Source organism: Canis lupus, chromosome 11 (genome assembly GCF_003254725.2).
Source record: "Canis lupus dingo isolate Sandy chromosome 11, ASM325472v2, whole genome shotgun sequence".
Lineage (NCBI taxonomy): Eukaryota > Metazoa > Chordata > Mammalia > Carnivora > Canidae > Canis > Canis lupus.
Window position 1 is genome coordinate 6003276 of NC_064253.1, and position 16432 is coordinate 6019707.

Here is a 16432-nt window from a genome sequence, read left to right on the forward strand (position 1 = left end):
ACACTTAAAAATATTTCTTCTTCCTGCTTCCATTAGTGTGTAATTTTTCAGTGTCTTTTGGATGATAGTTTTTTTAAAGTAATATTTTTTATCCAAATTATGTTGCATTATATTAACATCTAAGAAGTGGCTTAATCAGTTGTCATATAAAATATGCAAAGAGGAGGCTGTAAGGACATGATAAATTGTGTATTATTCCCTTAAGAATGCAGAAGATTCTTTTTCTATAAGAAAAATTCTTTTTCTATACACACACACACACACACACACCATGTGTCTTTATCCATTCATCTATTGGTGGACACTTATGTTGCTTCCGTATCTTGGCTATTCTAAATAATGCTATAATAAATAAAGGTACATATATGTTTTCAAATTAGTGTTTTAGTTTTCTTTGGATAGGTACTCAGAAAATTACTGAATCATATGGTATTTTTACTTTTACTTTTTTTTTTTTTTTTTAAAGTAAGCTCTATGCCTAATGTGAGGCTTAAATTCATGACCCTGAGATCAAGAGTCACATACTCTACAGGCACTTGGGTGGTTCAGTTGGTTAGGGTCTGCCTTCGGTTTAGGTCATGATCCTGGGGTCCTGGGGTTGAGCCCTGTGTTGGCTTCCTGCTTCTCTCTCTCCCTCTGCCCCTCCATCCTTTCATGCACTCTCTCTCTCTCTCTCTCTCTCAAATAAATAAATAAAATCTTTTAAAAAAAGTCCAATACTGTACCAATTGAGCTGGCCAGGGGCCTCTCTATTTTTAATTATTTGAGGCAACTCTATACTGTTTTCCAGAGGCTGCACAAATTTACATTCCCACCAGCAGTGCAGGAGGAGGGTTCCTTATTCTCCACATCCTCATCTTGTTACTGTCTTTTTGATTCTCTCCATTCTAACAGGTGTAAGGTGATATCTCAGTGTGGTTTTGATTTGCATTTCTCTGATGATGAATGATGTTCAGCATCTTTTCATGTATCTGTTGGCCACATGTAGGTCTTTGGAAAAATGTCCAAGTCATTTTTTAATCAGATTGTGTTTTTGGTGTTGAGTTTTATAAGTTCTTTATTTTGGGTATTAGCCCCTTATCAGATACATCATTTTTGAATATCTTCTCCCAGTCAATAGGTTTTCTTTGCATTTTGTTGTTGGTTTCTTTTGCTGTGCAAAAGCTTTTTATTTTGATGTAGTCCTAGCAGTTTATTTTTGCTTTTATTTCCCTTGCCTGAAGAGACATATCTAAAAAATAATGTTGCTGCGGCTGATGTCAAAGAAATTTACTGCCTATGGTTTCTTCTAGAAATTTTATGGTTTTAGTTTCACATTTATTTCTTTAATGCATTTCAAGTTTATTTTAGTGCATGATCTAAGAAAGTGGTCCAGTTTCATTCTTTTGTGTGTAGCTGTCCAGCTTGCTCAGCACCATTTATTGAAGACACTGTCTATTCTCCCTTGTATATTCTTGCCTCCTTTGTCATAAATTGATTGACCATGTAATTGTGGGTTTCTTTCTGGGCTCTCTATTCTGTGTCATTGATCTCTGTGTCTGTTTTTGTGCCAGTACCATGCTGTTTTTGTTACTAATGCTCTATAGTATATCTTAAAATCTGTCATTGTATTTCCAGCAGCTTTGTTCTTCTGTCTTAAAATCATAGCAAACATTTCATGTATTTATTGTAGGCCAAATGCTCTGCTAAGTGCTTTGTATCTTGTAAAACCTTTTAATAGTTATAGTTTATATTGAAAATAAAATTGAGGCTTAGAGGGACTAAATAACTGGTTCAGGATCATGCATCTGAATAAGTGGCAGAGCAGGGATTTGGCAAAAGTAGTCACACTCCTACACCATGATAGTATACGTCTACCTAGATGTTAGCTACACAGTTTTTCTGTGTCAGGCACAATTTTACTATGTAGGGTGGTTTACAGAGTTTTCTGTGTATGTATGATATCTTTGAAAAGGAAGAAAATAATACTTTATAAAGGGTATCTTTACCACCTTATCGCGCTTGGTCTGTGGTGAAGCTTACATGAGAATCAGGTCTGTTTCTTAAGCTTTGTTCCTTTTAAATCATGCTACCTCCTGCAGCTATAATGCTGTCTTCCTTTTTGGCTCTGATAACTATTTAGGCTGTGTGAAAATAGATAGTGTCATTTAAATAGCAACAAAAATATATGGCAGAGACTTCTTACGTAGTGAACGAAAGGTGTATCTATAATGACTGTTGGTTTGGGTAATTTAGGGGCTCACTTGCATGAACTCTCTATGTAGTACTTGCAGTGGAACATCTGTGGGTAATAATTATAAATTCAAATTGTCAGATTCGGTTAAGTAATAAGTTAAAAAATCAAAGGTGCTTATTTTTAATTTTTAAAAACACCCCTTTTTGTCTTTTATTATTTAGGTCCAGTAAGTCAGAGGCAGACTGAAAATTAATCTTCATGATAGATTTTGCCAGATATGATTGAAGGGATTTTTAAATTTTATCCCATCTCACTTTTTTTTTTTTTTAATATACCTTATCTCTTTGGAGACTTGATACTGAAATGTCACCACCACTTATTCGAATTTTGTTTTCTTCCCTCTTATCACTGTTGCCTGTGTCAGCAGTGCCCTCCTAACAGGCTTTTTGTTAATTTTTTTGTTATAATGCCTGTGTTACAACATTTATTAAATTGTGAATTTCCCTTGAGATAGAACTTGAATACCGTATTCAGTTTTACTCGTAAAATTCTGTTTAGAGTTCCTTTACATTTATTCCTACTCTATAAAATGTAAAAACTTCTATTTCAGTTATTACTGACATATTTGTCTGTTCTCTGAGACTGTAAAGTGGCAGAGCTGGGATTTGACACAAGTAGTCGCATTCCTAAGCCATTAGTCTATACTACAACCTAGGTGTTAGCTGCGTAATTTTTCTGTGCCCTGTGATTTTACAAAATATTTTGTATAATTTTTCCCCAAAATAATTTTACGTTTTAAGTTAACTCTGCTCCTTAGTTAGTAACAGATGTGATGATGAGAAATGCATGTAAGGCATATGTTAAGCACTCTGAGTAGCCTGCTCCTTTTCTTAAAATGCACTTTTGTGTTTGTTAGAGGTTTTTTTTTTTTTTTTTTTTTTTTTTAAGATTTTATTTATTTATTCATGAGAGACACAGAGAGAGGGAGGCAGAGACTCCCAGGATCACACCCTGGGCCGAAGGCAGGCACTAAACCTGAGCTGAGCCACCCAGGGATCCCCTGTTTGTTAGAGTTTTTAAAAATATATTTGACACTTAAATTTGTTTGGAATACGTTTAATGTGAATTTCTCCCGTTAAGAATGTTCTTAACTTTACCAAATACCTGGTGAATTTATTCATAATATTTATTCATTTCATTGTACACTAGTGAAATTTCATCGTATCTTCTTCCAGGTTCTTGAGAAAATTCCATTTAAAGATGGATAGCCAATATTTCTAAAATCATAATCTTCTATGACATTCTTAAAAATATATCTCTTTAGGGACACCTGGGTGGCTCAGTGGTTAAGCATCTACCTTCAGCTCAGGGTATGATCCTGGAGTTCTGGGATCAAGTGCTGCATTGGGCCTCCTGCATGGAGCCTGCTTCTCCCTCTGCCTGTGTCTCTACCTCTCTCTCTCTCTCTGTGTGTCTCTCATGAATAAATAAAAAAAAAAAAACTTAAAAAAATATGTCTCTTTAAGGCCATTATAGTACAATACACTTTGTTAAGTGTAACAGCTAATTGTTTGCTTCATTTATTGTTAAATACCTGTTTTTTATATGGAGTATAAGAAATTAGACATTTGGATTGGATACTTGTAAATTTACTGTATTATTTTGCTTTAGCATTTTTTAAAGTATCATATTTCATTTCTTTTAGAATTCTAAGGATGGATGAATAGCGTTATGTAAAGAGGGCAGGAACAGTGTACTTCATGGAGCTAAATCTTGAAGCACAGAGAGCTATGAATGCGTGTTTGAACACTTCTTCAAGATTTAAATATTTATTATCATCTGCATTTATGGAAAAAGTATTTTGTTGTAATTATATCCACGTACAAGTTGAATTTATGCCTCTGTGTTGTTTAGTTATTGGCATGTTATGAATCAAGTGAAAGACATATTTTTTCATGTGCTGGGATTGACTGAGTATAAATGTTTGTGAGGTTTAAATACTGCTAGATTTGTTTATTGCTTTTTATTGAAATGTAATTTACCTGTAGTAAAATGCACAGATTTTAAGAGTTCAGTCAGTGAGTTTCAGAAATTATATACACCTCTTTAATCACCATCCATAACAAAATAAAGAAAATTTTCATCCCCTGAAAAATGCCCAGGTGTTGATTCCTCTACTCTTGCCCTCACTTTCTGTCATCACAGATTGGTTTTGTCTGTTCTTGGATTTAATGTACATGGACTCAAATGTCTTACTCATACCTCTTCACATAATATTTTTTTGGATTCATTCATGTGGTTACTTATATCAGTCATTTTCTTTGTTGCTGAGTGGTACTTCATCATATAAAAATATCAGTTTGTCTGTCTATGCTCCTGTTGATGGACATCTGGGCTGTTTCCAGTTTCAGGATTATGAATAGGGCTGTTATGAACATTTTGTGTACAAGTCTTTCTGTGGACAGATATTTTCATTTTTCTTGGGTCAATACTGTGGAATGGGTTTGCTGACCCACAGGGCCAAATCTGAGGCTTTCTCTTAGTTTGAACAGTCTGTACTGTGTCATAGAAATGTGAATCTGTTACTATGTGTGCTTCCTGTCTTAAATGAGTTGAATTCCCTTAACTTCTACCAGCTTTTAGTTCTTACCCAATGCTTTCAAATCATTTTTTAAAAAAATGTTTTCTCTTTGGGGCACCTGGGTGGCTTGGTTGGTTCAGTGTCCAACTCTTGATTTTAGCTCAGATCCTGATCTCAGGGTCTTGAAATCAAGCCCCATATCAGGCTCTGTGCTGAGCCAGGAGTCTGCTTGACATTCTCTCTCTCACTCTCTAGTTGCCCCTCCCCCACTCTCTAAAGAAATCATAATAAAATAATGTATTTTGTCTAGTGGTTATAATTTTTATTTGTAAAAAGGGTAATATGATATAAACTGTGTCCTACCATTACCAGATTAGGAACTTTAAAAGTGATTTTTTAAAATTCTAAGTCTTATTTTATACCTCCTTTGCTCCAAATCCACCAAAAGCTTTCCATGGGTTAACAGTAGAAGTCAAATTTCTTATGATTGCTTTTAAGGTTACTCCTAATCCATAACCCCCTCAGTCCACCACCTTATCTTGTTGACCTTCACCTCTTAACATCCTTCACCTGCCTGACTTTGGTCACTGCCAGTCTCTTTACTTGAGAAGCTCTTCTCCTAGAGGTTCATATGGCTGGCTTCCTTTTTCAGCTGTTTGTTCTGATGTCACATTTGTCATTGCGTCTTGCCCTGGTCATCACAGTGAAAAGCACTCACACGTCTATGGTACTTTCTTACTTCATTTTTTTAACATAACATATATTCCTGTGTGGCACGTTATATATTTTGCTTGTCTGTTTTTACAGTTCTTTGTCTCTATTACTATACTGTAAGCTCCACAAGAGCAGTTGTTCACTATTATATTTCCATTACTTTAAATAGCCCTTGGAGGACAGTGGGTTCTTAATAAATAGTTGTTGAATTAGTAAACAATAATATCTCTGCTCTACAAATTGTGGCGTTTTGAAGTGCAGTGTATTAGATTTTCTTATAAAGAAGGATTATTTGTATTGATTGGTGGAGAAAGAACAAATAAGGGAGTGGGTTTCTTTATTTCCTAGTATTCTCTCTCTCTCTCTCTCTCTTTTTAAGAATTTAGAGAGAGTGTGTGCAAGTAGGAGAAAGGGCAGAGGGAGAGTAAGAGAGAAAATCTCAAGCTGACTTCACTATGAGCATGAAGCCTGTCACAGGGCTTGATACCATGACCCTGAGATCATGACCTGAGCCGAAACCAAGAGTCAGACACTAAACCAACCAAGCCACCCAGGTACACCTATTTCCTAGTATTCTTTTTTTTTTTTTTTTTAAGTTTATTTATTTTAAGTAGTCTGCACCCCCATCATGGTGCTCATACTCACGACCCTTAGATCAGGAATTGCATGCTCTTCTGACTGAGCCAGCTGGATGCCCCACCCAGTATTCTTTTGTGTTTTCGCTTTGGTTGTACTTCAAACCTTTTGTGGTTCATTTATTTCACAACTCTTGAGTTTTGCTGGAATACTTGGCTTAACCATTTACATTTTTCCCTTTTTAAAAGCGGAAATGCAGGAAGAATTGCTTTAGCTTAAAACTGAGATTCTCCAGGAAAAGAAGGTAATGTCATTAGCTGTATTGCAGCAATCAATTTAAAGAGCTTTATTTCTAAGAGACTCTTAATCATTCTTATTTGAAACAGAAATGTGTTCTCTGCTTTATAAATTATTGCCTAAAACCAGAACCATTAACAAATTAAAGATTTTACTAATGCCAAAAATTGCGTCGTTAGCAAAATTACTCTTATTATGTGCATAGTATTCAAGGATTGCTAAATCGAGTTGATGTACTTTTCAGAGTGTTGCCAATTGTGAGAGCATTAGTTAAATGACAGTGTCCTCAAACTTACGCTATTATTCTCATATGTTCTTGGTATGCAGCAGTGGCCAACAGTTTGAAGGATGGTTCATTGATGTTTTCCCTCATCACTTTACAGCTTGGGTGTGAAGACCATATGATTAGGTATTTTGGCCACGTCTGTGAGTCAAGGAGTATGATTAAGTTCCATGCGACCCTAGTGGCGAGACTAGGTTGACTTTAGTCGCATCTGAACTTAAGGATTTAGGTTGGGAAGTATCCCTAAGTTATGATATGTATAAGAAAGCATTTGTACCTCTTATTATGATTTGGTGTAGCAGCAGCAGTAAAGAAGGGCATTGATTTAGTCACTTTTGGATTTTTGATGTCTTCTGGAGAGTGCCTAATGTGTGTCCCTTTGTAGTATGATTTATGCAGTATGTTTTGTCAAGGTGGGCAGTCACCTAGGGTGCAGATTAACTCCAATATTAATTCAAGGCATTTATCTGTTTGCATCTTTTGATATATGCTCATGTGCTCCCATCTATGTAGTATGGATGCTGTATTGCCTAATAATTATCTCTGGATCCTGGCATTGTCTTTGTGTACTTACAGATGTCACAACTGAAAATTCTTTCATAGGACTTGGGAAGTTGTGTGGTTTGGTCCTTGGAGACCTATTGCCCCCTATTCTTGCCAATGATCAGAGGATGACATAGAGGGTGACAAGAGGGGGCAGCTGAACAACATATAAATAGCTAGTTGTCCCAGCATCATTTACCTGTCATCTTTGTCAGAAGTCAATTGGTGTGTCTATATTTCTATTCTTTTGCCTGTGGCACATTATCTTTATTGCTGTGGCTTTATTATAAATCTTGAAGTCAGGTAATGTATCTCTTCCAAACCTGCTTTGACTTTTTTAGGTTATTTCCATTCCACTTAAATTTTAGAATCAGTTTGTCAATTTCTATAGAAAGTGCCTGCTGGGAATTTCATTGGATTGCCCTTAATCTGTGGATCACATTTGGTAGAACTGACATTTTAACAATATTAAGCCTTTAAATTCATGAACATGGTATATCTCCATATACTGGTACCTTCTTTAATTCATTCCAGTAACTTGTAGTTTTTCAATGTCCAGGATTTAGTCAGATTTTTTAAAGTGTATCCCTGTGCTATAGACTGAATATTGGTGTCTTCCCAAAATTCATATTTTGAAACTTAGCCGAAGGTGATTATACACTAGGAGGTGGGGCCTTTGGAAGGTGATTAGTTTATGGGGGCAGAATCCTAATGAGTGGGATTATAAAAGAAACCAGAGAGAGCTGCTTTATCCCCTTCTGCCATGTGAGAACACAAAGAGAAGTCAGCAGCCCTCACCCCACCATGGCGGCACAGTGATCTTGGACTTCCAGCCTCCAGAACGGTGAGAAATTTTTATTATTAAGCCACATAGTCTATTGTATTTTGTCATAGCAGCTGGAACAGACCAAGACACTGTGTATTGCCATGATTTTGCTTGCTACTACAAGTGGGATTGCATTTTTGATATTTTCTAGTTGTTTCTAATATCTTGAAATACTGTTGATTTTTCACGTTAATCTCATGTGCCACAAGTTTCCTCAAGTCACTCACTAGTTTCTGTAGCTTTTTAGTAGATTACTTAGGATTTTTTACAGACATGATGACATGTTACATCAAAATTGTTTTTGTACATGTTTGTCTTCATCACTATACTTGGAACTTTGAGAGCAGAGATTTTAAAATTACTCATTTTTATGTCACTAGTGCCTAAGATGGATATAAGGCAGATCCATATTCCTTTGGTTTTTCTTCTTCTTTTTGTAATCATATTTGCTACTTTCTCTTCATTTCCACAATTTTGCATAATGCGCCAGCACTCAGTCCCTAGTTTTCTTCTATTTTCTTTTGTACCTTCCCTGGCAATTTCATCTAGACATCAGGGCTTACATGTTACTTTATAAAATTCTTTTTCTAGCCTGGGCCTGCCTACTTAGTAATTTTATTGGGTGTCTTATAGGCATCTCAGACTTAACATTAAAAAAAATAAACAAATTGATCCTTGGATCATTCTTCTTGAAACTATTACTGTAGTTTTTTCATTTCAATTAATGGTGACATTGCTTTGATTTTCTCTATGTGCACAAGCCAGCCTTTATATCATTTTGCCATTATTTAAAAATGAAAAAACCAGTTTGAAAGTCTGATTCTCATGATAAGAAATGGAGGTCTCTTAAACTTAATGGAATTTACATAAAGATAGGAAACATTAATACCGTGAAAGCATCAAGCTTTTTCTCAAATTGGATACTTGTGTGTAGGATGATATCTATGTATGTAATAAAGAAAACTGCATGGATACAATGATGGAAATTGAAGATTTGTCTTAATCCTAAGATATTACCTGTCTTTAACCATTGGGTAAGGGAACATGACTTTGTTACGTTTTGAGTTTTAGATACTCCTCCAGTTAGGAAAAAAGTAGGGAACCACTTGCATTGCTTCTGTTAAACTACTTGGTAATTTAATCACCATTTACAATGTTATTCTGTTTGCAAATTCATTCTAAGTTCTACATGAGATGTTTTAGAATGCAGCTTTGTAACTTGGGCACAACCAGCTTAAAAATGGGGAATAAAATTTGAGATCTCCTGGAGGGCCTCCAAATGATAGACTGTTTAACATTTTGCTGATATGATTAATGGATCTTTTTGAGCTGATTTTAAGTACCTTCTTCATAGTTAATAGCAATTTCTTTCCAAAGAAAAGAAGGTAAAAAATTGAGGAATAAATCATCTGTATACTCTTATTGGTACACAGAATGTTTCCACTGAAATGTACTCCTAAATTGGTGGTGTCATCTTGTGTCCTTTGGCAAACCCTGTATCTCTTTTGCCTGAGGAAATAAATCTCCATACAGTATAATTGAAATAGAGGAAACTTCTCTGTTTTAGACAAATGTAAAATTACTGACTCTATCATTTTAAACAAAGATTAATTGCATAAACATACATGTACCTGTGCTATTATTCAGGGATCATAAATATGACCTTTTATATATTCAGAAATTGATTTTTCCAGCATGTATTGGTTTCTTGGTGATACATATTTATAATGAGAAATGCTTCAAAGAAGCTAACCTTACTAAACGTATTACACTGAATTGAAAAATCCCCTTCTCCCCTGTGTGAAATTTGCAAAGGAAGATCTTATCTCATGCTTCATTTTTATATATATAAATTTTAGAAACAAAGAATGTGGAAAAGCCAATTAGAATCATAGGGACCGGGCAGCCCCAGTGGCTCAGCGGTTTAGCGCCGCCTGCAGCCCAGGGTGTGATCCTGGAGACCGGGGATCGAGTCCCACGTTGGGCTCCCTGCATGGAGCCTGCTTCTCCCTCTGCCTGTGTCTCGGCCTTTCTCTCTCTCTGTGTCTCTAATGAATAAATAAATTATTAAAAAAAAAAAAAAGAATCATAGGGACCTTGTAGAATGGTAGATTTTCTTTGAATGTCATAATCATGTACCCAAGGATGAGGTATAAATATGAATTTAGCAGAATTTTCATAATTATTTACATTTACTAATTCTCTTTCTCTAATTTATGCTGTTCCTAAGTGAACTAGCCTTTTGATAATGATAGATATACATGCAGTAGTAAGAAGTAATAGAGAGGGATCCCATGTACCCTTCACCTAGTTTCCCCTAGTGATAACATCTTGAGTAACTATAGTACAATATCATAAGCAGGACATTGACATTAATACAGTCAAGATACAGAGCATTTTCATTACCACAAGGTTCACTCAAGTTACCTTTTATGGCCATACCCACTTCCTTTTCATGCCCATCCCACACCCTTCAGGCAACCATTAATTTCTTTTGTATATCTATAGTTTCTGTGATTTCAAGAAGTATAATATAAATAGAATCATACAGTATGCAATGTTCTGGGATTGACCTTTTTCATACTTACCATAATTCTCTGGATATTCATTCTGGTTGTTAGAGTTTTGTCTTGTTTTGCTTTGAGAAAGGAGGAGGTGGGAGTAGGGACTGAGGGAGAGAGAATCCTAAGCAGACTCCTGGCTAAGCATGGAGCCCAACACAGGGCTTGATCTCATGACCCTGAGATCACAACCTGAGCCAAAATCAAAAGTCAGACTCTTAACCAACTGAGCCACCCAAGCACCCCTGAGGTTGTAGAGGTATTAATAGTTCATTTCTTTTTATTGCTATGTAGTATTCTCTGGTATATATATAAAACAGATTGTTTAAGCATTTAGCTTTTGAAAGATAGCTGAATTGTTTCCAGTTTTTGTTGGTTGCAAATGAAGTTGCCATAGACATTTGTATATAGGTTTTTGCATGAGCATAAGTATTTATTTTTCTAGAGTATACTCATGAGTACAATTGCTGGGTGATACATGTTTCATTACATGTTTTGTTTTATAAGAAATTCTCAAACCCTTTTCCAGAGTGGCTATATCATTTTGCATTCTGATCAGCAGTGTATAAGGGATCCATTCCCTCTACATCCTTGGCAGCATTTGGAGTTGTCACTATTTTTTATTTTAATTATTCTGATAGGTGTGCAGTGATATCTCATTGTGGCTTTAATTTGCATTTCTTGGATAGCTAATGATGTTGAATATTTTTTCTTGTATTTATTTTGCTATCTCTATATCCTCTTCAGTGAAATGTTTCTCTGCCTTTTGCACATTTTCTAATTGGATCACTTCTTTAAAAAAAAAAAAAAGAACTATTAAGTTTTGAGAGTTGTTTATATATTTTGGAGACTAATCCTTTCAGATGTGTGATTTGCAGATGTTTTCTCCCAGTCTGTAGTTTGACTTCTCATCTTTCTTAATTAGGGTCATTTGCAGAGCAAAAACTTTCACTTTGTTGAAGACCAGTTTATCAGTTTTTCTTGGAATGGACTTCTGTTTTTTTTTAAAGATTTTATTTATTTATTCATGAGAGACACAGAGAGAGGCAGAGACATAGGCAGAGTGAGAAGCAGGCTCCATGCAGGGAGCCTGATGCGGGACTTGATCCTGGGACTCCAGAATCACGCCCTGAGCCAAAGGCACTCAACCCCTGAGCCACCTAGGTGTCCCTCTTGGAATGGATTTGCTTTTGGTATTGTGTCTCAAAACTTTTTCCCTTGCCCTAGACCCTAGACCATTTAAGCACTTTGGCTTAGTGGTTTTTTTTTTTTTTTCCTAAAAAATTTGTAGTTTTGGGCAGCCAGGGTGGCTCAGCGGTTTAGTGCCGCCTTCAGCCCAGGGCATGACCCTGGAGACCCGGGATCGAGTCCCACATCAGGCTCCCCCACAAGGAGCCTGCTTCTCCCTCTGTCTGTGTCTCTGCCTCTCTCTCTCTCTCTCTCTGTGTCTCTATGAATAAATAAATAAAATCTTTTAAAAAAATTTGTAGTTTTATATTTTTTTATTTATGTCCATCCATATCCCTTTTGAATTAATTTTTATATACGGTATCTGAGTTGGTTGAGGTTAATTATTTTGCCTGTGATTCTTGAGGTTCTCAGATCATTGATTTGAGATTTTTTTCCTCTTTTCAAATTTAAGTATTTGGTACTTTAAGTTTTCTTCTCAGCATTGCTTTAGCTATATCCCATAATTTTGATATGTTGTGTTTTTTATTTTCTAATAGTTCAATGTATATATGGGTTTTCCTTGAGACAGAATGATTATTTAAAAGTATGTTGTTTAGTTTCCAAGGGAGATTTTCCTCTTTCTGTTATTGATTTCTAGTTTAGTACCATTGTGGTCAGAAAACACATTCTGTATGATTTCATTTCTTTTTATTTGTTAAGCATACGTTTTATGGCCCAGAATATGGTTTGTCTTGGTATACATTTTGTGGGTGTTTGAAAAGAATATGTATTCTGATGTTGTTGAGTGAAGTGTTCTATAAATATCAATTAGATTCTTTTGGTTGATGATGTTGTTGAAGTCTTCATATCCTTGCTGATTTTCTGTCTAGTTATTCTAATATCAGTTGTTGAGAAATAAGTTTTGAAGTCTATAACTACAGTTGTGGATTCCTCTAGTTCTTTTAGTTCTATTAATTTTTGCTTGACATATATTGTAGCTCTAAGACCTTTAGCGTTGTTATATCTTGGTGTATTGGTCCTTTTATTGTTATATAATGTCTTTCTCCACTTTGGATAATTTTATAGCCCCCACCCCACTTTGTTTTGATTAATGTTTGCATGATACATCTTTTTCCATCATTTAACTTTCAAACTGCTCACATTATCTTCAGTGTGTTTTTCTCTAGACAGCATGTCGTTGTGTCATTTTTAAAAAATGAGATCCAGTTGGTCTATAACATTATATCTGTTTCAGGTATATTGTAATGATTCAATATTTGTATACATTGTGAAGTAAACACTATAGTAAATCTAGTCCATATATAGTTATCAGTTGTTTTTCTGTGATAAGGGCTTTTAAGATACACTTTCTTAATAACTTTCAAATATATGATATAGTAGTAGTAACTGTAGTACCATGCTGTCCATTTCATCTCCAAGAATTATTTATTTGATAAACTGCAAGTTTGTAGTTTTTGATTACCTTCATTCGTTTTACCCATCTCCCTCCCCAATAGTCCTCTGACAACCTGTGGTTGTCATTCTTTGTAGCAATAGGTTTGGTGGTGGTGGTTGTTGTTTTTAGATTCCACATATAGGTGAGGTCATACGGTGTGTCTTTCTGAGCCTGACTTATTTCATATAATGCCCTCAGAGTTCACCCATGTTGTTGCAAATGGCAAGATTTCCCTTTTTTGTTATTGTGGTAGAATAATATTCCTCTGTGTGTGTGTGTGTTTCACATTTTCTTTAGCCATTTAGTGGTCTATGGGTGCCTAGGTTGTTTCCACATCTTGGCTATTGTACAATGCACATGGGGTTGTGGATATCTTCTTGAGTTTGTTTAGATAAATATCCAGAAGTGGAATTGCTGGATCATATGGTAGTTCTATTTTTAATTTTTTTGAGGAACCTCCATACTGTTTTCCATAGCAGCTATACCAATTTACATCCTCATCAATAGTATACGAAGGTTCCCTTTTCTTTGTATTCTTACTAACACTTGTTATTTCTTGTGATTTTGATAGTCATTCCAACAGGTTGAGGTGATATTGTGGTTTTGACTTGTATTTCCCTGATGATTCCTGATGTTGAGTGCCTTTACATGTACCTGTTGGCAATATATATATTTTCTTTGGAAAAATGTCAATTCATATCTCTGCTCATTTTTAAGAGATTATTTATTTATTTATTTTGCAGTTTTGTGAGTTCTTTATGGATCTTGGATCCATATATGATTTGCAAATATTTTCTCCCATTTGGTGGGTTGTGTTTCCATTTGGCTGGCAATTTCCTTTGCTGTGCAGAAGATTTTTACTTTTAGTCCCACTAGTATATTTTTGCTTGTGTTGTGTTTGCTTTTGGTGTCAAATCCAAAAATTCCTCACCAAGAATGATGTCAAGGATCTTACCACTATGTTTTCTACTAGGGGTTTTAGGTTTCAGGTATTATGTTAAAGGCTTTAATGTATTTTGAATTCGTTTTTGTGCATGATGTAAGATAGTGGTCCAGTTTCATTCTTTTGAATGTGGCTGTTCAGTTTTCCCAACACTGTTTACTGAAGAGATTGGCCTTTCTCTGTTATATTTTTGACTTCTTTGTTGTAAATTAATTGACCGTATATGTGTGGACTTGTTTCTGGACTTTGTAGTGTGTTCCATTGACCTGTGTGTGTGTGTTTCTATGCCAACATCGTGTTTTTGATTACTATAACTTTGTAATATAGTTTGAAATCAGGAAGCATGTTGTCTCTTAGCTTTGTTCTTTCTCAAGATTGCTTTGTCTGTTTGGAGTCTTCTTTGGTTCCATATAAATTTTAGGATTGCTCTATTTCTGTAAAAATACCATTAGAATTTTGATAGAGGCTCTTTTCCTCCCCGGCTGCTTGAAGCTCGGCTGCCATCATGAACGACACAAACTATCCAGACCAGGAAGTTCATGACCAACTGACTGCTTCAGCGGAAACAGATGGTCATTGATGTTCTTCACCCTGGGAAGGCAACAGTACCTAAGACAGAAATTCGGGAAAAACTAGCCAAAATGTATAAGACCACACCAGATGTCATATTTGTATTTGGATTCAGAACCCATTTTGGTGGTGGCAAGACAACTGGCTTTGGCATGATTTATGATTCCTTGGATTATGCAAAGAAAAATGAACCCAAACATAGACTTGCAAGACATGGCCTGTATAAGAAGAAAAAGACTTCAAGAAAACAGCGCAAAGAACGCAAAAACAGAATGAAGAAAGTCAGGGGGACTGCAAAAGCCAACGTTGGTGCTGGCAAAAAGTGAGCTGGAGATTGGACAACAGAAGGAGTAAAGACTCTGCAGTGGCTTTATCTGTGGTGATTGTGCAGATTTTTCACGAGAGGATTAATAAACTAAGAACGTTAAAAAAAAAAAGAATTTTGATAGAGAATTCATTGAATTTATAGATTGCTTGGGTAGTATGGATATTTTAACAACACTTATTCTTCCAATCCACGAGCATGGAATATTTTTCCTATATTTGTGTCTTCATTTCTTTTCATGAAGTGTCCTGTGATTTTCAATGTGTAGGTGTTTCACTTCCTGGGTTAAATTTATTTCTAGGTATTTTATTCTTTTGATGTAGATGTAAAGGGATCGTCTTAATTTCTTTCTGATAGTTCATTATTAGTGTATAGAATTGTAATAAATTTTTATATGTTGGTTTTGTATCACACAGCTTTACTGAATTCATTTATTAATTCCAAGAGCTATTTGGTGGAGTTGTTAGGATTTTCTACATATAAAATCTTGTCATTTTCACCAACTGTTTTATATGTTCCTTTCTGATTTGGGTGATTATTATTATTATTAATTGTAATTGTTCTGGCTAGGACTTCCAATATTTTGTTGAACAAAAGTGTCAAGAGTGGTCATTTTTGTCTTGTTAATGATCTTAGGGGGAAAGCGTTCAACTTTTCACCATTGAATGTGATGTTAGCTGTGGGCTTGACATATCTGGCCTTTGTTATGTTGAAACATCTTCCCCCTATACCCAGCCTTTTGAGAGTTTTTTTTATTTTTTTATTTTTTTTTATTTATTATTTTTTTATTTTATTTATTTATGATAGTCACATAGAGAGAGAGAGAGAGAGGCAGAGACATAGGCAGAGGGAGAAGCAGGCTCCATGCACCGGGAGCCTGACGTGGGATTCGATCCGGGGTCTCCAGGATCGCGCCCTGGGCCAAAGGCAGGCGCCAAACCGCTGCGCCACCCAGGGATCCCGAGAGTTTTTTTTAATCATAAATGGATGTTGAATTTTGTCAGATGCTTTTTCTGCTTCTATTAAAATGATCATATGATTTTTATCTTTGATTTTGTTAATATGGTATAGCACATTGATTGATTTATGAATGTTGAACCATCCTAGCATCCTTGGAATAAATCCCACTTGATCATGGTGTATGGTCCTACTAATGTATTGTTAAATTTGCTTTGGTAATATTTTGTTGGGGATTTTTGCTTTAGTGTTTATCAAGGATACTGGCTTGTAATTTTCTTTCCTTGTGGCACCCTTGTCTGATTTTTGTATTGATAATGCTGGCCTTGTAAAATGAATTTGGAAGTGTTCCCTAATCTTTTGTTTTTGGAAGGGTTTGAGAAAGATTGGTATTCATTCTTCTGTAAATATTTGGTAGAATTCACCAGTGAAGCCATTGGTCATGGACTTTTGT

The 16432-nt window shown here is 35.4% G+C and overlaps 1 protein-coding gene and 1 pseudogene across 5 annotated transcripts in view; both read left to right on the forward strand.

Annotated features, from left to right (window-relative positions):
- COMMD10 (COMM domain containing 10) overlaps nucleotides 1-16432 on the forward strand; it is a 187569-nt gene that overhangs the window by 10651 nt on the left and 160486 nt on the right. The gene's annotated exons all lie outside the window — the stretch shown is intronic.
- LOC118350172 (40S ribosomal protein S24-like) lies at nucleotides 14645-15776 on the forward strand (annotated as a pseudogene).